This window comes from Capra hircus, chromosome 12 (assembly GCF_001704415.2).
Source record: "Capra hircus breed San Clemente chromosome 12, ASM170441v1, whole genome shotgun sequence".
In the NCBI taxonomy this organism is placed as follows: Eukaryota; Metazoa; Chordata; class Mammalia; order Artiodactyla; family Bovidae; genus Capra; species Capra hircus.
This window is the reverse complement of record NC_030819.1, coordinates 22,087,321-22,103,181: the sequence shown is the minus strand read 5'-3', so window position 1 is coordinate 22,103,181 and position 15,861 is coordinate 22,087,321. Positions and strand designations below refer to the sequence as shown.

The following is a 15,861-nucleotide window of genomic DNA, read 5'->3' as shown; positions in this document are numbered from 1 at the left end:
TCCTCCAGCATGCACTCCTCTATTTTCCTTGGTGGAAACTGTGATCCTGTCTTCCCAGTCTCTTCTTTCAACACTTCCCTGTGACCCTAATGTTTCTGTGAAACTGGACTCTGTTCCTTAAATGTGTCCTGTATTCACAATCTCATTGGAAAAGTTGCTTATGCTCTTCACCCTGACTACAGTATGTTTCCAGTCTTTACTTTTTCTGTGTTCTGAAGCTTACTTAAGTGTTTTCAAATAAATATTTGGGAAAGATGACTTTTGGAATTGTGCCTTGGGGAAATATCTGGACTCTTACGCAACTAAAAGGTTTGTAAATGGTAAAAATTAGAAAAACAACTAAATAAATGAACAGCAACCAACCATTTAAAATCATTGTAAATTTACCTAAAGGCATATGATAAATATAAAGCGTGTATTGAAGAAAACTTACTAAATCAATCCTGTAAAATTGTGAGTCTGTGGCATTTGAGCCATGACTCCACTTCCACAATGAATGAGATGGAACCTACATTCTAAGTGGGTAACTAAGAATCTCTCCCACAGATTCCACTCAAGGGCAGTAGTGTATACCCAAGGGAGGCAGAGCACCAGCATGTCTCACCTCCCCAAATCCATGTTTCAGAGACTAAATTAGAAGCAAGTGCAGCCCAGGGTGGAGAGAGTCCCTTTTACATCCAGTACCCCCTCATAGGATGGAACTTCTACACCAGACATAGCAGGCTGGAGACTGGAACCCCAATAGCCCTCATTTCAGTTCAGTTGTGGGGTGGGAGGTTCCATACTTAGAGAAGCAAGACCTGAATAGAGACCAGTGTTCCTGACCAGCTCCTGGCTCACCGAACAGGGGTGTCAACCTGAGAGAAAGGGCCCCCAGTCCCGGCACCCAGCTCTGGAGTAGCAGCTCAGAAATTTTCCCAGAGGGAGAGGCAGGCCACCACAATAGACAGGTCTGAAACTCTCCCCAGGTGAGTCAACGTTTTTGGAACAGAATTTTGGAAAGTTCCAGCCTAAGGGTATTCTCAAAATCAGTGGAGATTTGGTGGCAAGCAATTGGGAGCTGGTAGTTCCATGTGAGCAACAAGCTAAATGTAGCCAGCTAATTTATTAGATAAAACTAGTGAGAAAGACAAGAATTCCTTCTGGATCCAGAACAAGTCTGAAAGACTGCTCTCAAAAACTGTGATTCCGCACATATTAAGTAATCAACAATTCATGTTAACATGACCCACGGAAATAATTTCACCAATTTGACCATCATTTTCTGTATTTTCCTAAAATTATAATTGCTTAATTTATTTTATTTCATGAATTATATCTTAAAATCTGTAGATCTTTAACTTAAAGAAGATGATATAACACAGATTGTTTGTGCCCTCAAATAAACAATCAAAAATAAATAATCCTCCAGCTACATGTTAGATATGATAAAAATATCAAAAGTAATCTAGGATGAATTTAGGATGGATTATAAAAAATGAAAACCTGTAAGTCTAAAATACAGAAGTTTTGAGTTATAGACAAAAAATATAAAATAATTTAGGTTAAAAGAACGTATCGGTTCAGTTCAGTCACTCAGTCATGTCCAACTCTTTGCAACCCCATGAACTGCAGCACATCAGGCCTCCCTGTCCATCACCAACTCCTGGAGTTCACCCAAACCCATGTCCATTGAGTCAGTGAGGCCATCCAACCATCTCATTCTCTGTCATCCCCTTCTCTTCCTGCTCTCAATCTTTCCCAGCATCAGGGTCTTTTCAAATGAGTCAGCTGTTTGCATCAGGTGGCCACAGTATTGGGGTTTCAGCTTCAACATCAGTCCTTCCAATGAATATTCAGGACTTATTTCCTTTAGAATGGACTGGTTGGATCTCCTTGTAGTGCAAGGGACTCTCAAGAGTCTTCTCCAATACCACAGTTCAAAAGCATCAATTCTTCGGCTCTCAGCTTTCTTTATAATCCAGCTCTCACATCCATACATGACCTCTGGAAAAACCATGGCCTTGACTAGATGAACCTTTGTTGACAAAGTAATGTCTCTGCTTTTCAATACACTGGCTAGGTTGGTCATAACTTTCCTTCCAAGGAGTAAGTGTCTTTTAATTTCATGGCTGCAATCACCATCTAACTACGTTAATGTGTTCAATTAATGTATATTTGTTTTAATTTATATCAATGCAAGAGGTGACTTAGTATTTTTAGTTGAAGTTTAATGAATTGAAATGATGACTAGGATGTTTTAGCTTTCTGAGTTGTTTATAGTTTTAACACTGGAGAAAATATTTTCCAAAAGTGATTATAACCTCACTGGATGTGTACTATATATAGCAAGGCACTATATAATGTTTTTCATTTGAACATAAAAAATCTGGAGACACAAATCAGCAATGCCTTCTGTTTCTTACTTTAGATAATTACATATAAATCTTAACTCATAAAGCTCCTGCTTATTATAGGATAGAAAATAAATAAATAAAATTGTGCAGTGAATGAGCCATGCATTTCAAAACATAGTGAAATAAGAATGATCTAAGGATTCCTTAAAAATATTCAGAGATTCAGTAAATGTATCATTTTTTAAAATTTAACAATTCTTGTCACTCATAAAAATGTACAAGTTAAATATAAAAATAGAAATATCATATGGGACAACGCAATAGACATGTTTTAAAATGGGAAAATAAATAGTAAAGTATATTAGTTACTCTCCCTGCCATCTAGCTATTCGGTTGTACAACAACATAAGTTGACCCTTGAACAACATGTATTTGAATTGCATGAGTCGACTGACACACAGTTGTTGTTGTTGTTGTCATTGTTTTCCAATAAACTCAGTACTAGAGGATCCACTTGCTGAATCCAACGATGTTGAACCACAGATACAGAGGGCTGACCCTGGGACTTGAACATCCCCAGATTTTGAAATCTGAAGGCAAGTCCTGGATCCAGTCCTCTGTGGTTATAGAAGAAAGACTGTAGGTGAATGTTTCACCATGCAGCTTTCAGTGTCCCTAAACTTGTCCTTGTTCAAAGGTCAAGGAAAATGTATATCTTTCTTGGTTTCTGTCCTATTATCAAGTGCTAAGTCACTTCAGTCATGTCAGACTCTTTGTGATCCAATGGACTGTAGCCTGCCAGGCTCCTCTGTCCAAGGACTCTCCAGGCAAGAATACTGGGGTGGGCTGCAATGCCCTCCTCCGGGGCATCTTCCAAACCAGGGGTCAAACCCAGGTCTCCTGAGTCTCCCACATTGGCAGGTGGGTTCTTTACCACTAGTGTCACCTGGGAAGCACTTATTATCCAGTGCAAACTCTAATTTACTTAAATGTAAATAATCTTGTATCTGAGAGGTGACAACTGAAGTAGTCACTGTAAGTAGTAGGTACCACAGTGAAAAGTTAATGAGATTGCACTATCTGTGCGAAAACAATGATACAGGAAGACAAAATAATCCATTTATTACAGTACTAGTGAGATCTGCCTTATAGTTTGGCTAAGTATAGCAGTATACTTAGCAATATACTTCAATCCGAACACTTGCGTTTGCAAGGCCACTCCACCACTTACTAGTGATGCATTGTTGGACGATGTGTGTGTGTATACCTTCTTCATGTACTTTTGTATGAAAAATGGAGGTACAACTGTCCATTTCTTATACTGTGGTAGTGATACCACAGTGAGTTTTATTATTATAAATGTGAATACTCATATATTTCTTCCCAAAAGTAATATTTGAAAAGCTGGAAGAGAAAAGTTTGAGATTTCAGATTATTTCAAAAAATAATGTGAAAATTAAATGAACATACAACAAACCTGGCATCCTCGAATGATGCTCAGAGAATATTTTTAAACCCTCACTTAGATGTAGTTCTACCCAGGTTACAAATAAACATGACTCTAAGATAAACTGAAACAGAACCAAATATATTTTCAGTAAGTTAGTCTTGGAAACACTTGGATTAGATAATGTCTAAGTGTTTAAAATTGGTTATAAGGGGACATGAAAAAAATCTCAACCATATCCTCATGGAGAATTGAATTAAAAAATTATCTACTCTACATAGGGTTGTCTAGGATCCAGGAAATGAAAGATTTAATAAACACATTTTTGAGGTAGCATCATATTAATAATAGGGAATATTTTGATGTTACTTTATGATCTATATTGTGCTTTAGACATATATCTCTGATTTAACCATATTCCAAATATATGAGGTATTTAATGATATGTCACTTTTTCAAATGAACAGATTCGATTTCAGTCATCGTCCAAGAGATTCAAAAGTAATGAAGACACAGTAGCTGCCACTTGACTTGCATCCTATGACTCCAAATCTAAGGGATTTCTTGTCCATCACAGGCGGGCTACAGGCCATAGTGTCGCAGAAGAGTCAGACACAACTTGGCCACTAGACAACAACAGTAATAGTGCCGATAGTATCCTAAGTGAAAAAAACCAACCTGTTTCCTTAATTCAAGTAAGATAGCCATGTTTATCATGGTTTACTATACCACTCCTGAGAGAAATGCTTGCTATTTCATAGAAGCTCTGGCCCCAAAGAACAAGCACTGAAAAATAGTGCATACCCCAGTAAATTACATGCCTACTTCCTTTAAAAAAATATGAAACATAAAAATCCAAGTAAAACACTTTATGAAACGTGAGATGACCACAAATGCAATCTTGTATCCTGTGCTTTATTTCAATGCATAAGGATATTCGTTCACCCAGACTTTGATCTTAAATCAAAGTGCCATTTTCCTGCATTTCTTTACTCCTCTTAATTACATTTTACCTGATTTGTAAATTATTTTATTAAGTTAAATATGTTTATTTTTCCGATAATAATAAAATATTTAGGAGAAACAAACTGCTGCTATACAGGCATCTTTAATTACAGAGCTTCATGTATTATGCTTTTATGCAATTTTGTGATGTGGAAGACAGCTTTATGTGAGATTAGCAGCAATATATCTTCATTAAAGATTGTTGAGGAAAGTACAATGATTTCAAATCTGTAAGCATATCATTAGGCTAGACAGAAAAGCAGCAAAGCATATTAGCTTGTTTTGTTATGGGTGTATGAAACTTTTGAAATTAGAAGAGAAAAAAATAATGATTGGTTTCTTTTAAACAGTTAAGAAAATTAAATACAAAAATGATTTTTATATCTCTTGTGTTTTAATTAGTGTCTCAGTTATTACTAGAGAATTCTAATAACGTTTTAAAACTTTTGGGTCTTCCATTAAGATCCAAAAATTTTGTGTCTTCAATTGACTCTAATTAACAGCTTATCATAAAAACTATTCAATGTGTCTTTCAAAATGTTATCACAGTTTCTGTCAAATCTTTCAAATTTTATTTGACAGGCCATCCGGGCTAATCAGATAGCAGTCATATTTCAACCCAGAAATGTTTATATATTTCACAATTGTGTTTTTAAGTCATATTTTTATCATACATATATCCATAGTTTCAGTCCTTGTTTCTCCTTAGAATAAAATTGTCTTAAACCTACACTGATATAATAGAATACCTGGGCTTCCCTGTAGCTCAGTAGTAAAGAATCTGCCTGCCAATGCAGGAGATTCAGGATCATTCCCTGGGTCGGGAAGATCCCCTGGAGAAGGGAATGGCAACCCACTCCAGTAATCTTGCCTGGGAAGTCCCATGGACAGAGGAGCCTGGTGGGCTACAATCCATGGGATTGCAGAAGAGCTGGACACGACTTGGAGACTAAGCTCAACACTTGGACTCCTACTGATGCTAATGCTGCTCTTACTACCACCAATGATAACAACAATCATAATAACAGCACCACTTTTTTCTGTTCTTTCTCTGGCTATAATATATGACCATACGCACTTGACCTATGATAATATATTTCATGTTTATAACATGTGTATTTGTTATAATTATATTAATCATATTTTATACACAGTGAACTCTAAATTCTCACATTCACACAGATAAAAAGTGTTTGATAATAAGCAGCTGAATTTATGTATACAGACTTTCATAGATTCTGGAATTTTTAGTGTCAAACTAGGAAGATTTTTCCTATATCTGGTATATGATAGAAGTCACCTAGTTAGTGCATGCATATTTTCCTTTTTCAGTATTTACATAATTCCCTCTTTAAAATGTAGATTCTGGATCCATTTAGGATTTAGCCCCATATACACCATGACGTATGGATCCAATTTTATCTTCTTTCCGAAATAGCTATCCAGTTATATCAACACCATATATTTTTGGTTCACCATTTCTACACTAATTTGAGATGCTGCTTTTAGCTCATGTTACATTTCCATCTGAAGTGATTCCATATATAAACTTTCTCTTCCGTTTCAATGTCTACTACTCATCTTTCAGCAAATTATTATTTAAAATGTAGAGGCTTCAGATTAAGGTTTAATATCTGGTAGGCCAGTGTACCAGTCAGAATTCTATAAGAGAAGCAGACTCTTTATATGCAATGCTGCAGAAATTTGAGTGTGACAGCTGAGTGAAAAGACTCTGTATGTCTTTTGTGTTTTCCTCTGGTGCTGAACCTTGAGGTACAAAGGGCAGACAGTCAAAAAGGGAATATGGATGGAAAGTTGGGGAAGACATGGACAAATTGCAACAAACTGCAAGCTGCCAGAAAACTGGAAACTAACCGTATTTGTCTCTCACCATCTCCAAATTTGATGATGTTGGTGTCCTGCAGGAAAGTTGGCAAACTTCATCATAGGCCTAAATATGCATCTAGCTTAAGAGCTGGGCAAGGTGGAACAGATTCTGCCAAGCTACTGCTCTGTGCCAAGGAGGTGAGCCAGTAGATAAGCAACAACTTGGCTGAGTGGAAAGAACATACGGTGCGTCTTCACCAGCCTTCTGATTATGGAAGCAATATGGGCATTGCTTCGTTTTCACCTTCCAGATCACACACAGACTATCCTTGTGCCCTTCCCTAACCAGAGTATATCAGGAAAGAAATCCGAGGAGACATAATTTAGCAGAGCCACGTGGATGTACAATGAAGCCACCACAGCACAACTAATGACCCCAGCATTCAAACAGGGATCCGAAAATCAGGTTAGCTTCTGAATCAAACAATGATAGTCATGTTCCACAAGACCCGATGCAGTTATTCTACAAGTAATTGCAAGCAAGCTTACTCTTTCCCCAAAAGAAGATACTAAAGCTCTTTTCCACCTTTAGTTGGTATTCATTGTTTTTCTCCTTAAGTCTCAGTATCCTATTTATAATTTGTTTGCTACTGCTAAGTCGCTTCAGTTGTGTATGACTCTTTGCGACCCTATGGACTGTAGCTCGCCAAGCTACTCTGACCTTGGGATTCTCCAGGCAAGAGCACTGGAGTGGGTTGTTATTTCCCTGTCCTGTAGTCTTCCCAATCCAGGGATCGCACCCGCATATCTTATGTCTCCTGCCATGGCAAATGGGTAAGTTTATAACTTAAAATACTGAGATATAAGGTTAACTACTATTATCATACTATATTGTTTTGAGTAGGGGAAAGATAAGAGGGAAACTTGCATATATACACACTGTCCAGAGTTTAAGCTGCTCCACATCCATGGTATTTTTTTTTTTTTTTTTTGGCCAAGCAAACTGTGTGACTTTACATTAACCCTAGCCCCTCCTAGGAAACACTCTGAAGAGTCACAAACAAATACAAATTCCTGAACTGACATTACCAACAGCCCTTGTGGTAAATAGTCTCCTTTTCCCCAAGGTCTTCCATTGGTGTATCCTGTGAAGTTTCATCAAAACCCTACAATTTTTGGTTTAAACTGAGTAATCTGACCTCAGCCCTGGAACATCAAAGCACTCTAACTACAGACCCTAGGAAAAGCACTGTCCTAGGTCCTGTCTCCCACTTTGCCTGCATGCTGCCCTGACCTCCCCATGTGACCTCTCAAGGCATGTTAAGTACTTCCTCCAGGATCTGTGACTAATAAACATCTCTATTTCAATTTCTCTTGTGCTCTTTTGTTGAACCTTGCTTCACCATCCAACACTGACATTGGGAATTTTACTTAACATTTGTTAATTTAACAAAGCCATAACACATACACACACACAAATGTATTCATATCAAAACAAGAAAGAACTGCTGACAACTACTGCAGTTTTTGTCTCTGCAATTCTTCTCATAGTTGGAGTTGTTCTTAATAATTACTTTCCTCCACTAGCCATTCTCTACGTCTTTGTTCCAAGGACCCCAGTTAGCTGGGAGGACCCAAGTCTTACTGCCTAGGGCATGAACCACACTGTCTACCTGGGTCATTGTAGTTTTCCCTTGACTTTAATCACTGGATATGGGAATATTAAGTAACAGCCCTAGAAGACTTTTAACATTTCAGACATACTCTTCATTATCCCCTCCTGCAGAGTAACAACCCCAATTCTGCCTCAATTATCAAAATCAATCATCAATGTAGTGACCTGTTTCTTTGCCAATTAGTTTACTGACATGGAAAACCCAAAGTATACATGTAGTAGTCTCAACTTTTTGTGAAAGGAACAGGAGTGTGGAAGTATTCCTGACTTGGGGTTAACAGCTCTCCATCACCAGAGCCAGGGATTCCCTGATAGCTCAGTTGGCAAAGAATCTGCCTGCAATGCAGGAGACCCCAGTTCGATTCCTGGGTTGGAAGGATCCACTGTGACTGGATAGGCTATCCACTCCAGTATTCTTGGGCTTCCCTTGTGGCTCAGCTGCTAAAGAATCTGCCTGCAATGAGAGAGACCTGTGTTCAATCCCTGGATTGGGAAGATCCCCTGGAGAAGGGAATGGCAACCCACTCCAGTAATCTTGCCTGGGAAGTCCCATGGACAGAGGAGCCTGACGGGTTACAATCCATGGGGTTGCAATAGAGTTGGACACGACTTAGTGACTAAACAACAACACTTGGACTCCTACTAATGTTAATGCTGCTCTTACTACCACCAATGATAACAACAATCATAATAACAGCACCACCTTTTTCTGCTCTTTCTCTGGCTGTAATATATGACCATAGGCACTTGACCTGTGATAATATATTTTATGTTTATAGCATGAGGGAGACCTGGGTTCAATCCCTGGATTGGGAAGACCCCCTGGAGAAGGCAAATGCTACCCACTCCAGTATTTTGGCCTGGAGAATTCCATGGACTATATAGTCCATGGGGTAACAAAGAGTCGGTCACAACTGAGCAACTTTCACTTTCACTTCATCACCAGAGCCCAACACTGCAGGAATACAAAATGAACATTCTGCCAGTTGATTACTATGTGACTATCTGTGTAAATATATTGCTACTGAGTGGCCATCAAGTGATAGAAACACAAGTCCAGATAACTAAGAATCAATTCATAGAATTTATTTATCCAGGTTGTTTTCTGGAAACAATTTTGATACCAAATTCACTATCAATTCATCTTAAATCAGAAAAGTAGAACTACTAGAAGGAAGTGAAAAGCTGTTTTTTCAAGGATGTTGTCATCTTATGTGACGTTGGAGCTTGAAATCTGTAAGGCAGACAGTCAGGAAGGAAAACTTTTTATGTTTCTCTTTTAAATAATTTTGGAATGGGGCATTGCTTCCCCTTTTACCTTCTTAAATGTTCTACATGCAATTATTTTGTACTCATTTTGTAAATTCACTTTTTTTCCCACCTGGAATAAATCCATCTCAAGAAGATTTACATAACGTTTTATGCTTACTCTTTACTTATTTTTTATATATTTTTCTATTTTTTTATTTTTCTATATATTTTTCTATACTTTTTTCTATTTTTTTCTGTTTTATAAGCTTATCTTGATTTGATTCCCCTTTTGCCACCTTTGTTTCTTTCCTCACTTATCCACATATAGTAGCTTTTGAAGTTTCATCCATGTAGATCCTGTATTGAAGAAATTATTTAATTTACAACTCCAGACATGTACGCTGTGATGATACAAAGACCAGCACAAATTCAGCCAACAATCCAGCAGATCGGCTCACATACTTTTCTTTGCTCTTTCCAGCATTTTTTTTTTTTTTTTTGTTCTGTGCTTTGATTTGGTTTTTCAGGGTAGGTGGGAAACTTTCATCTGTATGTAAACACATCCTCAGACAGGCAGTACATCTTATAGTGTTTCATGTGAAATCTCATGAAATTTCACTTCATAAGCTGGGGATCTCAACCTTCACTCGCCTCAGAGAGGAAGCTGGCCTCTTGACTTGCTCTCTCATCAAGTACTTTTACCTGGCCTGAGGGTTAAGTCAGAGGTGACACTGTTAGATAAAATGCCTTATCAAATGCTTCAAAGACTTTGTAAAATATGATTTAGAACTTACTAGGTCACAGGTGAACTTTCAAGAGAGTTATATATGTTTAAGCCATCTTGAAATTGTTTATGAAGAATATCCATAGTTTTAAAAAAAAGATAGAATGTAGAGAGTTATTTCAAGGAATTTGCTTACTGAGCAAAGTAGAAAGCTAGGATGTTGCTGTAAAGGAAGAATGACTAAAAAATTAAGCTTAAAAGACAGGAGGACACATTGATACCATAAGCAGGGATAAAATGTCAGACCAAGTTTATCTCACTTTCATTATATTCCTTTGAGGATATGTATGAAAATCCCAATGAATACCACAGTGAACAAAATAGTAAGTATTGTTTCTGGAGCACTTACCATGTGTCAGAATTTTAAGTTAAATTATTAAAGTAAATTATAATTCTAATCTTCATTTTATTGACTAGGTGTCATTACTATTATCTCTTATTATTCTTTGGTAAATTTGAGAAATTATAAATTCCATACATTTGACAAAATAAGGGATCAAATCACAAGTTCAAGATCACACAACTAATAATTTAATACAACTAGAGGCTGAATACAGAGTGCTGACAATATTAAGACTTTTATCTGTAAAGGCAGCTTCTGCTGCTGCTAAGTCGCTTCAGTCGTGTCCAACTCTGTGCGACCCCATAGACGGCAGCACACCAGGCTCCCCTGTCCCTGGGATTCTCCAGGCAAGAACACTGGAGTGAGTTGCCATTTTCTTCTCCAATGCACAAAAGTGAAAAGTGAAAGTGAAGTCACTCAGTCATGTCCTACTCTTATCGACCCCATGGACTGCAGCCCACCAGGCTCCTCTGTCCGTGGGATTTTCCAGGCAAGAGTACTGGAGTGGGGTGCCATTGCCTTCTCCGTGTAAAGGCAGAGAGAGGTGAAATACCATTTGCTTGAAGGAGACACTCATTTTCCTCATTCATGTATATGTTGCACACATAATGGGCAGATTGGCCAATATCAAGACCAACTAGAGTAGCAAGAGTATGGGACCAAATATAAAATAAGACTAATACAGAAGTCTAGAATCCAACAGCTCTAAGAAGTTAATTTTCTATTCTAATCCTCTCCAGTGTGTGTGTGTGTGTGTGTGTGTGTGTGTGTGTGTGTGTTTGTATTAGTCACTCACAGTATGTTTGTGTGTTAGTCCAACTCTTTGTGACCCCAATGGGCAATAGCCCCCCAGGATCCTCTGTCCATGGAATTCTCCAGGCAAGAATATTTGAGTGGGTTGCCATGCCCTTCTCAGGGCATCTTCCCAACCCAGGGATTGAACCCAGGTCTCCACATTGCAGGCAGATTCTTTACTGTTTGAACTACCCTGGATCCTCTACTACAATCTCTTAATGTTTTAGGAAGAGGCCAAGTACAAAGCAAAACTATGGAGTAAAACTGATAAGATTGTAAATAAGGATAAAATGTCAGACCAAGTTTGTATCACTTTCATTATATTCCTTTGAGGATATGTATCAAAATCCTAAAGTTCTTATAAAGAAATTATACTGCTTTTTAAAATGACTGATGAATGGTAAGGATTCCCTCTAGAGTGCTTTCTATCAAGCTCAACCCCTGGCATCAAAAACACCATTGAAATACTTTGCCTGGCTTGGGCATGGAGAAAGAACAGGCAACAACAGAACCTCAAGAAGAACAAAGGGAAAGGAAGCAAAGTGAAGTGAAATGAAAATCTCTCAGTAGTGTCTGACTCTTTGTGACCCCATGGACTGTACAGTCCATGGAATTCTCCAGGCCAGAATACTGGAGTGGGTAGCCTTTCCCTTCTTCAAGGGATCTTCCCAACCCAAGGATCAAACCCAGTTCTCTCGCATTGCAGGCAGATTCTTTACCAGCTGAGCCACAAGGGAAGCCCAAGATTACTGGAGTGGGTAGCCTATTCTGTCACCAGCGGATCTTCCCAACCCAGGAATTGAACCTGGGTCTCCTGCATTGCAGACAGGTTCTCTACCAACTGAGCTATCAGGGAAGCCCCAAGGAAGACTAAAGAGAGGTAGAACAAACAAGCAGCTTGAGGAAAAGCACTGAGGATGCAATGAGCCGTAGTGGGAGGCACTATAACATAACTCCATGCTGATGAGAAAGAAGATCTTCCTTCAAGATCTTCTACTACTACTACTACTTCCTTCCTACAAGTCGTGCTGGCATTTGAGATGGAATAGCTTAATATGAGCAAAAACCTCATGCTGAGAGTGAGGAAAAGGAGTACTTCGGAAAAAGATACTTTGAGCCATGATCAGAGTGGTTATTAAGCCCACTGTCTCTCTTCCTCTTCTTCCTCTCTTTATATACACACATACATATACAAAAAGAATAGAATGAATGGCATGGCATGCTGAAGATTTCAGTTAAGAACGTACAGGTAACACGTTTGTTAGGAATAGAATTAAAAAGAAATAAATAACTTGAAGTTTAAAAAATGTTATTTTCCTCTATATTCTGATATCTGATCTTCATTGCCACTTTTACCCACCTTTTGTTTAAGAAAAATATTGCATTTAAAAGCATATATCCATTTATATGAATTCACTTTAATCACTCAACCTACTTATTTTTCCCTAACTCGTTGTCTTTATGACTAAATGTTTCTTCCCTTCTTTTTCTTCATCTCTCTCTGCCTGTCTTCTCATTCTCATCTATAAAAATACTCCTCTTCACTGATTTTAATTTTAGTGGTATATCTGTGTGATCAAATATTTCCTCAACAATTACTTTAAAAAATAATAGATAACAAATATCAGCTCCAGGTCTTACTAGAGAAAAGGTTGAGTCATCCTTTGCTTCCTCCTTTCTTGCATACCTGGAGTTTTGTCTGCTTCACTGTTCACTAATAAGGCTGTGATAACCAAAACCTCACTTTAACATCACCTCCTCTGGTAAAATGGGCTTCCCAGGTGGCACAGTGGTAAAGAATCTGCTGCAATGCAGGAGACCCAGGAGATGTGGGTTCAATCCCCTGGACTGGGAAGATCCCTGGAGGAGGAAATAACAACTCACTCCAGTATGCTTGCCTGGAGAATCACATGGACAGAGGAACCTGGGTCACAAAGGATCAAACACACACACACACCTGGTAAAAATACCTCCCACTGCTAGGTGTGGGAAGCTGGTCTCCTTCTAAAGACACAGACTTCTATTTGTCAGTTTCCTCATGTGATTTTTGGCTATGCTTTCTGAAGTTCATTACTGGCTGTTGACCTTGTTAAAGGGCTAGAACATTAATGGCTACCTTTTCTGAGTCAAGTAGGCTTTCCCACAATCAAACTATACAAAACGTTTTTCTTCACATGTGCTGGCCATAGATTAGAGGCTTGAGGGTTTACCTCCCTCTCCTTCCAATTTGTGGCCTCTACTCATTTCCTTTTCTCTCATGTAAGAGTTGAAGCCCTTTCTAGAAATACAGATTGAGCCCTAGGCCTCGATATCAAGCTCCTTTCTTATCTTTTATGTCTCTGCTCCTCCTTTCTGGAGATTGGTCATATTCCTCTCACTCTTTCTTAGTTTTATTTTATTTTACTGCATTTACATAACTACATTTAAATTCTTTTGTGGGTTATTACTGCATTCAAATTACTCCATACAATTCAATACAAATTACTACTGCATAGAAATTACTGGATACAATACAGTTTGGATTTTTACTGCATTTAAAACAATAAGAAGAAAGTCATTTTTTTTCATTGTCACTGAAGTAGTCAAGGATTTATGTATAAAGACAAAGTGTTACTGTTAGGTTCCCATTTTGTATTTTTGTCATTTTTTTATATTATCACGGGTATTAAATAGTCATATGCTGTTTACTTGCTAAGTCATGTCCAACTCTTGTGACCCCCCATGGGCTGTATGTAGCCCGCCAGACACCTCTATTCATGGAATTTCCCAGGCAAGAATACTGAAGTGGGTTGTCATTTCCTTCTCTGGGGATCTTCCCAACTCAGGGATCAAACCTGCATCTCCTGAATTAGCAGGTGGATTCTTTACAGCTGAACTATCAGGGAAGGCCAAATAGTCATATACATTATTATTAAAAAGTAAGACATATAGAAAAATTACATGCCATTGTTATCCAGATTGTTCACTCATTACACTTTAAAATACAAATGAGAAGAGTATATATAATGAAAAATGGCATAAATAACAGTATATAACTTGAAATGTCTATGTATCAAAATTCTCAATAAACTAAAATTAAATAAAATTTTTAAAATAATAAGTGTAATATCTGTTAAATCAATATTAATATTCTAAGGTTCAAACATTGTCCTTTCATATATATATGCTATTATCATTTTTTGGAAGATGCTTTTATAATCTAAGTTTTTTTTTTTTGAAAAAACAATTTGACTTACATGAGTTTAATCTGAAGAAATAGTTTAAATTCTATAATTCTACTGTTTTAAATGCATTTTGGGGAAAAACATCTAAAATGGATATCATTTGCAATTTTTGTATAGTACTTAAAATTGCAGCGAATTAAAAGTTGATTAAATGGCCAATGAAATGGTATTGATAAGTGTCATAAATAAGATAATGAGATAATATACATGAATAAATAATACCATTTAGGAATTTTATTTAATAAAATGGGACAATGATCATAATGTTAAACTGTAGCAAAAAAAAAAAAAAAAAGAAAGAAAGAAATTATCTTTCTTCCAAATAGGGCTTTCTGAGCAAATTTTATCGAAATTTGCTGAGTTACAAGTTGAGTCTGGAACCTGGGTTAAAAGTCGACTCTTGGATTAACTTATGACAATATAGCTAGGGAGGACTTGAGAGATTTATTTGAAGTTAGAGTAGGCAATGAGGAAGGCATGGCAACCTGCTCCAGTATTCTTGCCTGGAGAATCCCATGGACAGAGGAGGCTGATGGGCTACAGTCCATAGGGTCACAGAAAACCAGATACAACTAAAGCTACTTAACATGTGTATGAACGCACACAGGGTAAGCCATTGTTTTTTCAAAAAACTAACTACAAACATGTGTATATACTTACATATAGTTATTGAGGTGCCAAAGAAGATATATTTTATTCACTTGCTTACCACCAGTTTTTAAATGAAACTTCAAGAAAACCTATAAATCCATAAAAGTAAATCCTAATTAAAATTAAACAAATATTTAGAATGTAATAAATACCAAGAACTTGTAATAGAAAAGAAATATATTGAGGATATTCAGTCACCAATGAATCTGTAACTAAGTGAATGAGGTGAGACTCAAAAAGGTTCCATTTACATCAATTTTTAAAAATATATTAATTCTTCATACTAAATTAAAAATCCCAATATTACTTGTGTTCCCTGACATAATTTATGTTCTGTCTGACTACCTGGTAAATGGATGTCACATCATACAAAACAGCTGCAGGATTACATGTATCAGTTCGGGAGGTATTAGTGAGCAGATTACAATTTCAATCTGAAGTACAATATGAGAAGGAGTTCTTATCACAAGTTGTGTGTAAATATGAGCGAGAAGTTCCTGAAACTTGGACAATGGGGAGGGAA

General features: G+C 37.3%; 1 non-coding gene across 1 annotated transcript; it reads right to left on the bottom strand.

Moving 5' to 3' along the window:
- On the bottom strand, positions 12,248-12,319 carry TRNAC-GCA. The gene has a single exon. It is a non-coding gene; the product is annotated as a tRNA-Cys (tRNA).